This window comes from Dendrobium catenatum, unplaced genomic scaffold (genome assembly GCF_001605985.2).
Source record: "Dendrobium catenatum unplaced genomic scaffold, ASM160598v2 fragScaff_scaffold_1220, whole genome shotgun sequence".
Taxonomy (NCBI): Eukaryota; Viridiplantae; Streptophyta; class Magnoliopsida; order Asparagales; family Orchidaceae; genus Dendrobium; species Dendrobium catenatum.
The window spans coordinates 12,712,999-12,728,509 of record NW_021319682.1 but is presented as its reverse complement, the minus strand read 5'-3'; positions in this window follow the sequence as shown (position 1 = coordinate 12,728,509).

Genomic DNA, 15,511 nt, shown 5'->3' with positions numbered 1-15,511 from the left:
TAATATCTTTTTATTTTGTATTCATTATTTTATATACAATTAATTCATTTGAATTAGTTTATTATGCATGAAGATGTATATTCTAATAATACATGTTGAGAGGTATTATACTCCTCAAATCATATATAAAAATTGGGATATTGATTGCTAAAACTTGTCAAGCTTAGGTGACAACGCTTAGTACACTCCTTAAATATTCAAAGATAATGATATAGATGGGAATATGTCACTCACATTCATTACTAATTAGAATCTTTTCAAAAAAAAAACATTCATTACTAAACGTGTAGACAAAATGATTCTGCATAGCTATATTCAATAAAGGAGAATATATATATATATATACATATACACACGCTCTAAGAAGATCATGACACTAAAAATTCTAGTGGTTTTTATGAGAATGACCAATATTTATTAAGGCAAGAGCAAAAATAATATCACTAATCAAATAAACATTACAAGCTTTTTACATAGAGAGAGAAGGGTGCTCTTATCATCATAGGTTATAAAAGACAAAAGTAGATTTATCTCTAGATAGATGAAGGAGCTGGGATGATCTTCTCTTATGAAGTGTGTACCCTCTCTATGTGTTTCTCTATTTATGCATGCTCTTCTTTCGTGTTGTATTCTTAAATTCTCCTTTTCCATTATTCTATCCCACATTACAGGCTTATCTCTCCCTACGTCTCTGAGTGGATGACATCATTGTTGGAACAAAGGTATGGCCTATAGATCATGATGAAGCGACATGGTGACAAAAGCTAAGCATTGATGCATGAGATAGGTTGATCACAGGATTGATGATGATGTTAGGGAACCTCGACGTTGACTAGGTGTAGTACGTGGGGACTAGAGTATGAATGGTACCTGAGAAAACGATTACTTAGGGGATTTTTTAACATGTCATATTTGTGGTAACATGCAACCCACACCCTGGTCAAGAAGATTTGACATGTATTATGTCCTTTGGTGACATTAAAGGATAGCATGGATACGTACAATAAAATTGATTCAGGTTAGGCTGGTGACAAGGGCTACTTTGGCTAAATAATTAAGGCTCCCAAAGATGACCTGCTATCAATAGGGGTATAGGGACGACGTTGATAACTGAGATATCCACCTCTCAGGAATAACTCTATATAAATGTTTTCTTTTTTTTTTTTAAATCTGTCTGACAATGATGAACCAGTTTGAGCCACTTGTGGAGTTCAATACTGTTGCGGGCTAAAATATACGTGGCGGTAGAGTTTGTAATTTTACGTCTGAGCGTTGTACAAATATTCAGCACACAAATAGGAAAGGAAAATGAACACCATGATTTTTACGTGGAAAACCCTGAAAAAAGGGAAAAAACCACGGGGCCGTGCCCAGTTGAAAAGTTCCACTAGTGTTGTGTGAATTACAATAAGTTGATTCGTCCCACAAGTCAGGACGGTCAGATTATAATGAATTTCTTCTGGATTGAAATTCAGTTACAAAGTTGTGCAGAATTCAAGCATTCTCCCGAATATCCGGCAGAATCCCGGCGTGTTCGGGCGGCGGGAAGAACTCCAGCGGTGGTCGAGGAGCTGATTCTCCTTCCTCTTCTCTTCTTCTTCTCTTATTATTCTTGTTTGGGTCCCCTCTCATGAGAAATGAGGGCTTTATTTATAGATTTTCTAGAGTGGCATAGCTTGTAAATATGTGTGAGATCAAGGGCAAATAGGGAGTGGTCGAATGGACGGCTGATATTGAATCCTTTGATCGTGCACCGTTCGTTGGATATTTGAAGGCCTTAGTGGTGTCGGAATTCGGCGATCTTGGTTTCGTTGAATTTGTCTCGTCGAGCCGCTCGATTCAACTATAAGCTCGTTAATATCGGAGACCTTTTGGTAACTCAAATTGTGGTACGAGCTTTCCAACAACATTTCGGGCGCTTGATTTGGGCTCATTTGGGCTCGGATTGAGTTGAATTTGGTGTCGTTGGGTTCGTATTTCCGGGATGCTCAATTCAGCTATAAGTTTGCAGAAATCGAAGTTCAGGTGATCCCGGATTTAATTTTTGAAGTTTCCAACTTGATTTTTGCCTCGACATTTGTGCCCGATCAAGATAATTTTTGCATGACGTATCAAATACAATTACTCTTTTTAAAATATGAATATCTAAATTTTCTCTCAAATCTAAAATCAAATTGTTTAGAAGCTATTAATACAAAATATTCAAAAAAACTCTTTAGTTAATCATTTTTAATTAGGAAATATATAGTGGATTATACACTTATGATCGTTGATTTTGAATATGCATTAGTTTCAATCATGTATATATAGTCAATTCTCTTATCACATTGGAACTAAGTTCTTAAAACAAATACAAATTATTTTAATTTAATTCAAACCTATGTATAATTATTAAAATATATCAATTATATTTAAATATGATGATAAATTATATACACATAATAATAAAAAAATCCTTTCATAAGCTTAATCATAATAAACAAATATGATACGGACAAAAAAATACTTTCATAATCAATATCAAAAAAGTACTTTCATAATAGATATTTAAATGAAATTAAAAAAAAAATCAATATTTAAATGTACAACTAAATTTAACTTAAAACCCATACATAATTTATTTAAAAATTTATAAATACAATCTTTTCGATCTTAATCATAATAAAAATATAATTGATATATCATTAAAAAATTACCTTGATTGGGCACGAATCTTGAGACAAAATCAAGTTGGAAACTTTAAAATCTCAACTTCGATTTCAGCAAACTTATAGGCGAATTGAGCGTATCGGAAATACGAACTCAACGACACAAAATTCGACTCAATCCGAGCCCAAATGAGTCCAAATTGAGGACCCGAAGCACTGTTGGAAGGTTCAAACCACAATTTTTATTACAGAACGGTTTCCAAACATGACATGCTTATAGTCGAATCAAGCGACTCGGTGAGACGAATCCAATGAGCCAAGATCGTTGAATTCTGACATCACTAAGACATTCAAATGTCCATCAAATGGTCCATGATCAAGGGATTCAACATCGGCCGTCCATCCTACTACTCCCCATTTACCCTTGATCTCTCACCTATTTACGGGCCATGCAACTCCAGAAATCTATAAATAGATCCCTCATTACTCTTGAAAATGAACCGGAGTAAGAGGAGAAGAAGAGAAGAGAAGGAAGAGAAGGAATAAGCTCCTCCTCGACCACCACCTGAGTTCCGCAGGATCACCGCCTGACGTCATTGCTCCGCTGGACCACCACTTGAGGCGCTCACCCTCGCCGGACAACCACTTGAGCCCTCACCTCCGTTGAACCACCCCCTAACATCATTGCTCCGCCGGACCACCACTTGAGGCCCTGAGTTTCGCCAAACCACCACTTGAGGTCCTCACCTCCGTCGGATCACCGCCTGACGTCATTGCACCGCCGGACCACCAGTTGAGGCCCTGAGCTCCACAGGACCACCACTTGAGGCCATTACTTCCACCAGATCACCACTTGAGGCTCTGTGCTCCGCCGGGCCAACACTAGAGGCCCTTGGTTCTGCCGGACCACCATCTGACTCCCAAAGTTCTGTCAAACCACCACCTGAGGCTCGAAATTTTGTCAGACCGCCACCTGAGGCCCGAACTTCTCCCAGACCACCATGTGACGCCCGGACTTCTACCGGACCACCACCTGAGGCCTGGACTTCTGCCATACCACCACATGAGGCCCGACTTCGGTTGGACCACCACTTGATGCCTGAAATTCTACTGAAGTATCACTCTACTACTACGGTCTTTCTAACCTGGGTTTCATGCCAACTATCGCTTTTCAGACCCCTATCTCATTTTGACTTATGGTCTTTTCGACCTCTATCACCTACTACAGTCATTCTGACCTACATCGCCATGCAACGGTCTTTCTAACCCCGGTCTTCTGCCTACTATAATATTCCTGACCTCTATCATATCAACTATGGTCCTGTCAACCAAACAAACATGTCTATATTGATTATTGTAACTCCCACAATGTAATGTACTCTATATGACATACATTTGTTGCATCAAGCTTATGGCTTCTCCCAAGGAATGGCCTCATTTGTAATCGACTGCAAATACTAGTTGATTCATTCAAACTGGGTCAGACCACATGATTTTTCTCCCGACCCTTTTTAGGGGTTTTTCACGTAAAAACTCTGGTGTCTCTTATGAACGCTACACTCTCTCTTATCTGCTTGTGTGCTGGATCATACAACGCTAAGAAATTAAACTATATATTTCTCTACCGTCATGAATATTCCAGGACGCAACAATAATAACGATCTAAATCAAGAAATTATTAACTAAATTAATATTTTAAAGGAATCATTAAGTTTATTTAAGAATTGATATATAATTACTTTTATAAATTATGCACATACAACAAAATCTTAATCATAATACATAAACATAATATAGTTCTAAATAAGAAAATAACTATCCAATAATATAAATAAATTTGATTTAAATCTTACCATAATTAACTTAATTAGTTATTGCATCAAAATAATATAGTTTTTTTATAAACTTAATAATAATTAATAAAAATATTAAGAAAAAATAAGAGAATAAGCAACATAATTAATATTTCAAAAATAAATTATTAACATAGATCTGGCATAGAAAAATATAAAATATTAGAAATAAAAGTGGATCTAACATACAACACTTAAAAAAAAATTTGGATCTACCAAAAAATTAAAAAGAAATTATTATCCTAATTTTTTAACATGAAAAATCACATATTAACCATTATAAAACCAAAGAATTTAACTTGAATGCATGCATAAATTATAATTCAATGAAATAAAACATAGATCTACTAAAAAATATAAAACTAACAAGAAATTAGAGATCAAAGCCACAAATCTATATTTTTTTCAAGATTATATAGATTAGTTGTATTGTATCACATTAGGGTTAACAAAGATAGTAGCCTGGTATTTAGAGGAATCATATACTTCATAATCTAAGATGAATATATCATCATGATTGGAGGAAAAATGCACGATAATTATGCTAGAGGCCACCAATATTCTATGATGGAGTTAATGAGTGACTAATCAAGATGTTGAGGATATCTAATCATTAACAATCTAACCTACGGGTACTAAATGCAGTGCACAAATTGTACATTTATTAAAAATTTTAGTAGTTGGTGCTAACATCAATCAATGGTTTTTTTTTTTTTGAACGAGGGTATCTACCCGCTGCCACCTCTCTTAGGAGATGCTTGACAGTGTAACTAATCCCTTGGTGAGCCTACCAGCAACCAGCCCACAGGTGCATGAACATAATTATTTTCTCTCCACCTAAGAGGTCGCGTCGCATGAGAGGGGATTCAAACATGGGTTGGGGGGTTCCTGACCATGCTCGCCCACCAACTAAGCTAAGCCCGGTGGGGTATTATTACTGGCTTCTGAACGAGTGTTTGAGAAGCATTCAAGAGGAATTACTATGTTGGGTTAAATATATATATATATATAAAGAAATAACACTATTGTCGAGAGAAATCATCATGGGGAGCATTTCTGAGAGCCGATCAAAGAGACCCTCTTGAGACGCTAAAACGGACCTCTACAACTACTAATAATGTACATATGAATGATTAAGATTACTTCAAGAATTGAATATATTTTCAAGATAACAAGAAAATTCTATTAATTTCTCCTTCAATTTTTATTTATTTAGTTACTCATTAAATAATATTTATATAATTTTTTTTTTATCTTCCTACTTGCATATAATTTCTATAATTTATAAATGATCGGTTCTCCTAACCTAGCCAGCCAATTACTTCAGTCAAAATGACATTTTCCATTTAAAAAAGGGCAAATATATGGCATCATGTTAACATACATTGCTGACAATAATAATGCAGGCAAAATATTCCATCATGCATCTAATTAATACAAATAGAATCAGATTTGTGACACGTGGCAGACTGAAGTATTTTTAATGACCAATAATTCAGTATATTTTTATGGTTATGTCAGGCATGCATGCATCCATATAATGGCCTATTTTATAAGTTTTCTCAGTTATTCCCTCCACCGAATGCGCCGAGAAGAAAATTTTATTAATTGTGTGGCCGACGACGCTTACGAATCACCAACGGTCAAAGTCGTCGTACTTCGGCCGAATCGAACAGGACTGAAGAATTAATGGTTTAGGCTTCCAGAGATTATTCTGTGTTTATTATAATTTTTATTTAATCATATTTTTTTATTATTTAAAAACAATTATATTAAAAAAAAATTTGCGAGAAACTTTAGAAAAATTATTTTCTTAATAATAATTTTATAACCACTTATATAAAAAATTATAACTATTCCAAATGGGACCCTTAAATTATATATTTAAGTAAAAATTGGAGGGATGAAAGTAAGAGTGTAAAAGAGTCGACTTGAGTTTGAGTTTTTTCAGATTTGGATTTAAGTTTAACTAATTAATTGAGTTTGAACTTAAACTTAAGCTTAATCCATTAAGTTCGAGTCGGCTCACAAGGCTGTCTCTGCTTGCTCTATCTCTACTCACAACGTCATTTTTTATTTCACTCTTGATAATTCCGTTGCCAATGTTGCTATCATTGACAATGACTATCACTTCCATTTAGTCTTTATTTGGGACAACTTTTTTGCTTCATTTGGGACGGATTTAAAGCTATTTTTTAGTAAAAAAAAATGCTAAAAAACTGCTTTAAGAAGCAATAATAAAGCAATCCAAACGAAGTCTTTGTTGCTTTCTAAAATAGCTTTCATATATAAATTTTTTTTGAATTAAAAATATTTGTATTAGAAAGTTGTTTTAAAAAGCAGTAAGAAGCTGTCCCAAATGAAACCTTAATCTTTAACAAATGGTGATACGGAATTTTTTTTGTTAATGTTTTAAATGTTACGCGAATAAATACTTATTTTTAAAGATTAAATATGTAAATGTGATGATTTTGAGGGCTATATATGTAAATCCCTCTAAATTTAATATTTATATTGCAACATTAGATAAGAGTAATTAAGGAAGCATGAACATCAAACGTAACTAGCACCTTATAAAATTATATAATATCATAAGACATTGAATTCAATCATGTTATCGCAACTCTACCGTCATATATTTGTATGTTCGTGACTGTTGCAACTTTTTGTATAGTTGATTGTAAAATTATTGAATGTAAAAGTAACTTTATGAAAGCTGCGGTGAAAAGCAGCTTTTCAGAATGAAAAATTATAGAAAACAATAGCTAAAAAAAGTGTAGTTGCGATCTAAAAAACAAAGCATGAGAAAATTGTCCCAAACAAACCCTTAGTGCTAGAAGAAGGTGTTAACAAGCCTTTTAGTTTTTATTCATAATTCATGAACCATTACTTTACATATCTAAGAGCTTTTTGATTAACACAAATTAAATCGCTTATTATAGCAACTCTTCTATTCAAAAACTTCAAATAAAAAAAAAAAAACAAATTGCTTAATTTTCTTTGGTATATTTGAACCTGAAAATGGAATTAATATTTACATAATTTTAAAAAAATTACATAATTTTGCAGATATTATTAAATTTATATTGTATTTTTAAATTAACCCAACAAATGATAAAATCTTGGAGCATTCTTTTGCTGAGGAGGTTTACTGGTATCTAACTTTTGCTCATTCGGTGAGCTTATGTGCTTCCTGTTGGTTATTTTCGATGTCCTGGAGCATTCTTTATGTCTCTTATTCGGCTCGGGTTGTCTGGGTATACAAAATTTTTTGGGGGCTGTGGCTGCCCCGTTACTCAAGATCCTTCCAGGTGATTTTTGGAGAGCTTTGGACTACAGTGCTTGATTCTGGTGGAGGGGTATTACAATCCGACAATGATGAGCAAGGCCATCCCCATTTTTTCTTGCCTCGGATGGTCTACTTGGCAACCTGGCTTGAAATCACTTCCTATGTCAACGGCTGGAGGTTCTGCGGTGGCCTTTCACCTCTACAGATGCACCTTCAAGTTTTGTTATTTACGGCAATCAGAGCCACCGCCGCGGCTTTGTGGGTTTATCTCTGATCTTTTGTTGATTAGGGTTTTGGTCCTATTTTCTTTCTGAGTCCTGATTGTAATCTCCTCCAACTGCCTCTCTATTTTGGCATGCTGGGAGGTTTTTGCTTTTGTTAGCTGCTGCTTTACTTTTTTTCTTTTACAGGTTTACTTGTAATCTTTTGTTCATTTTAATATATGGGCTTTTTTAACCCCGGGTTTACCCAAAAAAAATAAATAAAATCCAATAAACTCCATCTCAGAACTTATGGGCCCACCATTGCACAAATAAGTGACTTCCAAAAAAGTTGGACGTCGGCGACTCGTGCTGCCGCTCAGGACACTCGTGCCTTCCCATGGTCCCGCGCCTGCCCAAAAAAAGAAAGAAAGTTAGACTTAAGATTTTTTTATTAGGGCAACTTGTTTAAAAAAAATTCCCGCAAATATGGCCATTTCATTAATAATTTACGAGATGTGCCACCTATAAATCATCCAACAAAACTTTAACCAACGTCAGATCCACGTATACAAAATCAACTCCGCAAGAGTTGGAATTGAGCTGCGCAAGTCACACCAATCAAATATTTTAGTCAAGTGGCCAACTTGATTCATTAATTTAATTAGTTTAATTAAAAGTAATTATAATTAATCAATCAAGCGCTCGAATTAGGGCAGTTTGGTTGGATGAGTGTAAAATGCATGTGATTATTTTTTATTTGATTTGAAGTAAAATAAAGAGTGGTGGCGGCGGCAACGGCTGGCACCAAGTAGTAGCAATAGGTGCTAGCAGATGAAGGTGGCGAGCGATGGACGACAGATGACAATAGTGATGGTGGGAGGCAATGACCGACAGTGAGCAGTAGGTGATGGGGGATGGCTGACGGAGGCGATAGGTAGCGGAGTTAGGTGGTTGCCGGTAGGGGTGTCAATTTCGAGTCACGGGTCAGGTTTGCTTCGAACCCGAAACTGACCCGGCACTATTCGGGTCAACCCGAACCCGACCCGCTTCGAGTCCGGGTCAACCCGACACGACCCGAATGACCCGTTTCCAACAAAAAAAATTGCTAGTTTTCGAGTCAAAACGAGTCTATCTCCTCTTTTTGGGTAAAAAAACAGGTATATCTCCTCTTTTTCAGGTCAAAAATGGGTCTATCTCGAGTTGTCGGGTCAAAATTGGGTTTTGGGGTCAAAGGGTTAACCCGAACCCGATCCGATTTTTGAAACTGGTCAAAATGTTGAACTCGAACCCGACCCATTTCGGGTTAGGGTTGACCCTAACCAGAAATTTTCAGGTCGGGTTCGAGTCGGATTTTCAAGCCGTGTCAAACACTGGCACCCCTAGCTGCCGGTAGCGGCGATGGAGTGAACTAAAATTTATGGATCAAAGTATTTTCTTAATAATTATTTAATTTATAAATAAAGAGCATAAAAAAAATGGTTGCATAATTAATGTTTGATTATGCGTTAGAGGTTTAGTTAAACAACTCACAATTTTCCGTTTATGCAGGTTTATACGGATCCATAACCGAAGATTATTAAATTTATGACAACGAAACATAATTAAGAAGATATAAACCATTGACTTCTTGAACTGTAGCCAATGAGAAGCTTAAGAATCAAATTAAGCAAAAGCTAGTTGTCACTATATCTACCTAGCAATTATAAAATAAAATGAGCAATAACTCTGTATATTATTACAGTTATTATCAGGCAATAGTTACAGATTTAATATATGTAATATTGATTTATGTTGGGAAGTGAACCATACGGCAAAACATATAATAAAAAAAAGAAAATAATGAAAATGAACACCATAATTTAGGTTGCGTTTGAGACTGGCTTTCTTATTGCTTCTTAAATCAACTTTCTAATACAAAAATTAAATTTTTTATAATAAAAAGTTACTTCTGAAAGCGGCTAGAAAGCTATCCCAGCGGAATCTTAACGTGGAAAAAGTTGAAATCAGGAAAACAATCATGGAGCCGCACAATACCAAGAAATTTATTATGAAAAATTTGGAGAATTTATGCATATCTTCCTCTCTCTCACACTCTTCTTGTATCTTTTCACTTCACAAACCGTTCTCACACAAAATAGATAAAGAGACTCACTTCTACAACATGAAGGGGTGCAATCCTTCAAGTTAAATATAAAAAATGAGAAATAAAATTGTCCAACTTGACTTGCAGTGCGGCTGCGCTAGCTGCACTCTCTATCTCCAACCTAACTTGTTGTGCTACGATGCTAGCATTTGAGTGCCACATAGCTCTAATCTTAGTCTCCGAGTCAAGATTACAACGCACAAGTGTACAACGTTGTCATGCCCTAATGTACAATGTCGTAGTGTTATATGACTGTACAAAAAAAATAATCTGGGTCAAGGCCCCTGACCCCAAGCAGAGGGAGCCCCCTAACAAGCTTGACCTATGAGATTGAAGTCTAAGTTAATAGAACCACCGAATTGATCAACACAATTAGATTCTACACAAAACTAATAATTTAATATACTTATTATTTTCCCAAACATTTTATATGAGTCAAAAGTATTAATATATGAGGGCTTTAAGTAATTATAGTACATGATCATGTTTCTTTCTTTTGCACGCTTCATATGTTTTGAACTATAATGGGCTAAATTTCTCCTAGTGGCGTGAAAAAGTCTAATTTCACTTTGGTGTACGAGATCTTGATTAGTCATTCATATTTGATAAGATTATTGGTATGGTTTATTTAGGCTTTATTTGGAATAGCTTAAGCATTTAATTTTTGTTTTTTAAAATTCTTTTCTTAGCAATAATTTCAAAAATGTTTTTTTACTAGAAATAGTTTTTTAAACCCAAATTTTTAAACCCAAAATTTTCAAATAGCGATAAAAAACTGCCTTCTGAATACATATTGTTTGACTACTTTTCTTATCATGAAAATTTAGAAAGACTTCCAAATAAAGTCTTAGGCTTCGTTTGGGATGGCTTTCTTCTTGCTTCTTAAAGCAGCTTTTCAATAGTAAAATTTTTGTACAAAAAACCGCTTTAAAAAGCAGTAAGAAAGCCGTCCCAAATGAAGCCTTAGATTTTGTTTGGGACAGCTATTTTATTGCTTTCTATAATATTTTTTAGCATAATATATATTTTTTTAAACTAGAGGCCTGATGTTGTTGTAGTTGTTGTAGAAATTTTTATATCAAAAAGTTGCTTTACAAAATAATAAAAAAAGCTATTTCAAATTACATAAGTCTTTTGACAATGCTTGGAAAAATTAAATAGGAGAATAAGCTTGATGTTTATGCTCATAATAGCATCAAACAAAATCAAGTCTGTAATTTCCAACACTTAAAAGTGCACTGTAAGCAAGGGCGGAACCACATGTAGCTTAGGGGGGCAATTGCCACCCTAAAAAAAAATAAAATTTATAGGAGTAAAAAAAAAATTTTATAAAAAATTTTTTTTTTGCCACCCCTAAAAAACTCTTCTGTCCAAACTTGTCCTAAAATATCTATATGATTATTCACATTTAGTTCTAATATTCTCTTTCATGCTTTTCATGACAGTTTAATTATACTTTTCTTCTTTATTTTTTTTTTGCTTAAATTTTTTTAAAAAACCTTTTGTAATATATATATAATATTTTTTTAATATTTAATTATTTTTATGTTGTATTTGCCTCCCCTCAAAATTGAAACTGATTCAGCCTTGACTGGAAGCCTGCGCGCAACACATGAAATATATGGAAGAACCATCATTATCTGACTTGCTAGCTAATAAGTCATCAACCATGACACTAATGGGTACGTCAACCACCATAATATTTAATGGTTCACATGACAGTGTTGAACACATCATCAAGACGATAAATATAATATCAAAACTATGATCCATGAGAGAAAATGAATGAACAAAAACTTTATTGTCCAGTTCATTATGAGAGCACCTTGCCTTCTCATACGCCCCATTCAAAATAGTTCATAATACCATTAAGTGGAACGTGCATGAATTGCTAGGCCAAGCTAGCGAGATATATAACAGATTCTTTCAATAAATCTTATGGGACAATTATCTATAAAGAAAGTTTGGGGGAAAAAAAAATCCATAATAAGAAACAAAGAATGCAAAAATGTAAGGTTTCATTTGTAACAATTTTTTTACTACTTTCTAAAAACGGCTTTCTACTGCAAAATTTTTTGAATTAGAAATATTTGAACTAGAAAACGGTTTTAGAAAGTATTAAGAAAGTTGTCCCAAACGAAGCCTAAGATTTTATTCAAATAAAAATAAGAATAGAAAAACTTAATGCTTTAATATGTTCCAAGTGAAATTTAATTGAAACTTTTTATATTACTTGGTAGAATTATTTTAGTTTTATAACATATGTTTTCAATACAATACAAAGAAAGCTTATAGCATAAATTATAATCTTAAATGTAATATTTATCTTTATTAGTAATCAAGTCAATGGTTGAAGGCATTATAACATATTGTTTGATTTTACTTACTATACATCATTTAGACCTTTTTCAAAAATTTTATGTTCATTCTCTTTATAAAAAACTTATTTTCTTTTGTTTAAATTTGACATAGTTGGACACACTTTTAATTTGAAAAGATATATATATATATATTGTTTATTAAGCATAATCATTTCATTGGTTCTAGTATTTTATGTGATGGTTTATACAAATTAAAGCTATTGATAATCTATCTTTTTATTTTGATCCTGCATTATAATGTTGCTACTATAAAAGTTCACCTCACTTAAGCCATAAAAATTTGAGTCGCACGTTCAAATTAAGAATAACGAGAGTGAGAAAAAATGACATACTTTTAAAATTGGATTTTAACAACCTTAACATATATAAACATAATTTAGAGTTTGTGACCCATTTAGTCATGACTTCACCAAACACAACTTATTATGCCCTTAGACTATCTCCAAACTTAGTAGACCTATGGAGGGCCTTAGGAGAACTAACATGATCATCATGGATAGACCCAATGATAACTTATTCAGATCTAATCTCAGATGATTTTAATTTCTCATGTGATCAACCACACAATCTCAACTTTGATCGAACTTTGTTAAATCAAGTAAGGCTTCATTTCGGACGATTTCTTACTGATTCTTAAAGCAGCTTTCTAGTAACAAAATTTATGCTTTAAGAAGCAATAAAAAGCCGTTCCAAATGAAGCCTAAGTTCATAACTATTTCAACTTTCACTCAATACACTCTAAATCAATCTTAATTTTATTCAATTCTATATCTTCTCCTATATATATGTTGTGGCATTTTCAACCTTGATACTAAGGGTGTCAATATTTGACACGACCCGAAAATCCGACTCTAACATTTTGGGTTAGGGCCAACCCGAACCCGAAACAGGTCGGGTTCAGGTTCAACATTTGGACCTGTTTCAAAAATCGGGTCGGGTTCGGGTTAATCCTTTGACCCGAAATTGATGTGATTTTGACCAGAAAACCCAAATTTGACCCGACAACCTGAGATTGGCCCCATTTGACTCGTTTTTTACCCGAAAAAGAGGAGATATACCCATTTTGACCCGAAAACTAGCAGTTTTTGTTGGAAACAAATCATTCGGGTTGACCCGGACCCTAAGCGGGTTGGGTTTGGGTCAGAAAAAACTGACCCGTTTTCAAAATCGGGTCAGGCTCGGGTTGATCCAAATAGTGCCGGGTCAGTTTCAGATTCAACCCGAACCCGACCCGTGACCCGAAATTGACACCCCTACTTGATAGAACTTTCAGGATATATTTAGGACCGTCCATTATTATCTTAGTTACCACATCGAAGTTTTTATGCAATGCAAAATCAAAGATGACCACTTGCAGAAAATATATTACATCATGTTGTAAAAATGATATACAATAAGATAAGTACCATTTAAATTAATCTTTCATTTTTATTTATCTTTTGCTTTTTATAAATTTAATTAAGACAATAGTTACATCTAATTTTGTGCACACAAATAAAAGCATATATTTTTATAGTTTGTGCGCTAGGTTAGCATTTGTCCACATAATGCAAAGATGCAAGTTGCATAACCTGCTTTATCTCTATTAAGAGATGGTACTGAATTTTGGTACTTTGATACAGATATGATCCTGAATAGAATGTTGCTCATGAAGTTTTTTGGATTTTGTTTGGGACAATTTTTTTAAATAAATTTTTTTTATAAAAATTTTTAGTTCAAAAAAATTTTATAAAAAAAATTGATTTAGAAAGTAATTAAAAAAAGAATCTCAAACGAAAACTTAATTAATAATGTTGGAGTCTCTTGCTTATGAAAGGTGCTTATTTAATTACCAGCTATCGACCTAATATAGTAAACACCATTCCTCATGCTAATTAATTGATTCAAGGCTAAAGCTAAGATATATCAATTATGAACATGGCTAAAGATATTACCTACATTAAAACAATTATGATATTGCAATAATTAGTTTTACTGCATAAATTCACCAAAAATAAGAATATTTTAATTATAATTGACCAGTGGTAGGCATTTATTGGTGAAGGAAGGAGGATTTACAATATTTTCTTATAATTAAAAAAAATGGACTTTTTTTTTCAAAAAATTGACATTTTTATTATTATATGATGGTTAAAATTGCCAAAATGTCATTAAAAATAACTATAAATATATTCTTATTTTTCACATGATGATGACATGAATTTGAAGTGAGCTCAGATAAATAAAGAGCTATAGAGCCTTGCCCTACGATCGGTATTTATGATCACCATTAGTAATTATTGTCACCTATTCACAATTGCTTGACCATTATTACTCAATCGTCATTGCCCAGCTATTATTTATTGACTTCGTCGCTCAATCACCATCTTTGATCATCGTCATCAGATTGCAATTGCTCAACTATAATCGCTTGACTTCTATTGTTCAAAGTTTATTACCCAATGACTGTATCTTGAACGCCGCTTGGTGATAATTACATCTATCGACTAAGTTAGATCATGTGATTGTTATCATCATCCACCATAATTTATTTAGTGTTCTCTATCACAATCACTAGAGATCAACTAGCTATCCATAATTTTTTATACCTTCCTTTCTAATTAAATGGATGACAAACCTTTGTAAACTTACTTAAATAGTGGATCATTTCAGCTGAACCAAGCTTTGATGTTTTTTTCCTAATTTTTTACATAAAAACTTGTGTCTCTTATGATTATCCATGTGTATATAATTTTTTGTGCAAAGTTAAGATGATATACTCATTCTTCCACTATAACTTTTAAGGTACAAAGTTTTTATCCCAAAAGAATGGATTTTATCTTTTATAACCAAGTAATTTCAAATTAAAATGATTTAATCATCATCATATTTATACTTATGAGTTATGATTTAGTTCTCTCAATAATAAATTAATTCATCTTTATACAATATTAGAACAATATAATAAAAATTGACAATAAACATAATAAAATAATTTTCTCAATTTATCTCTTT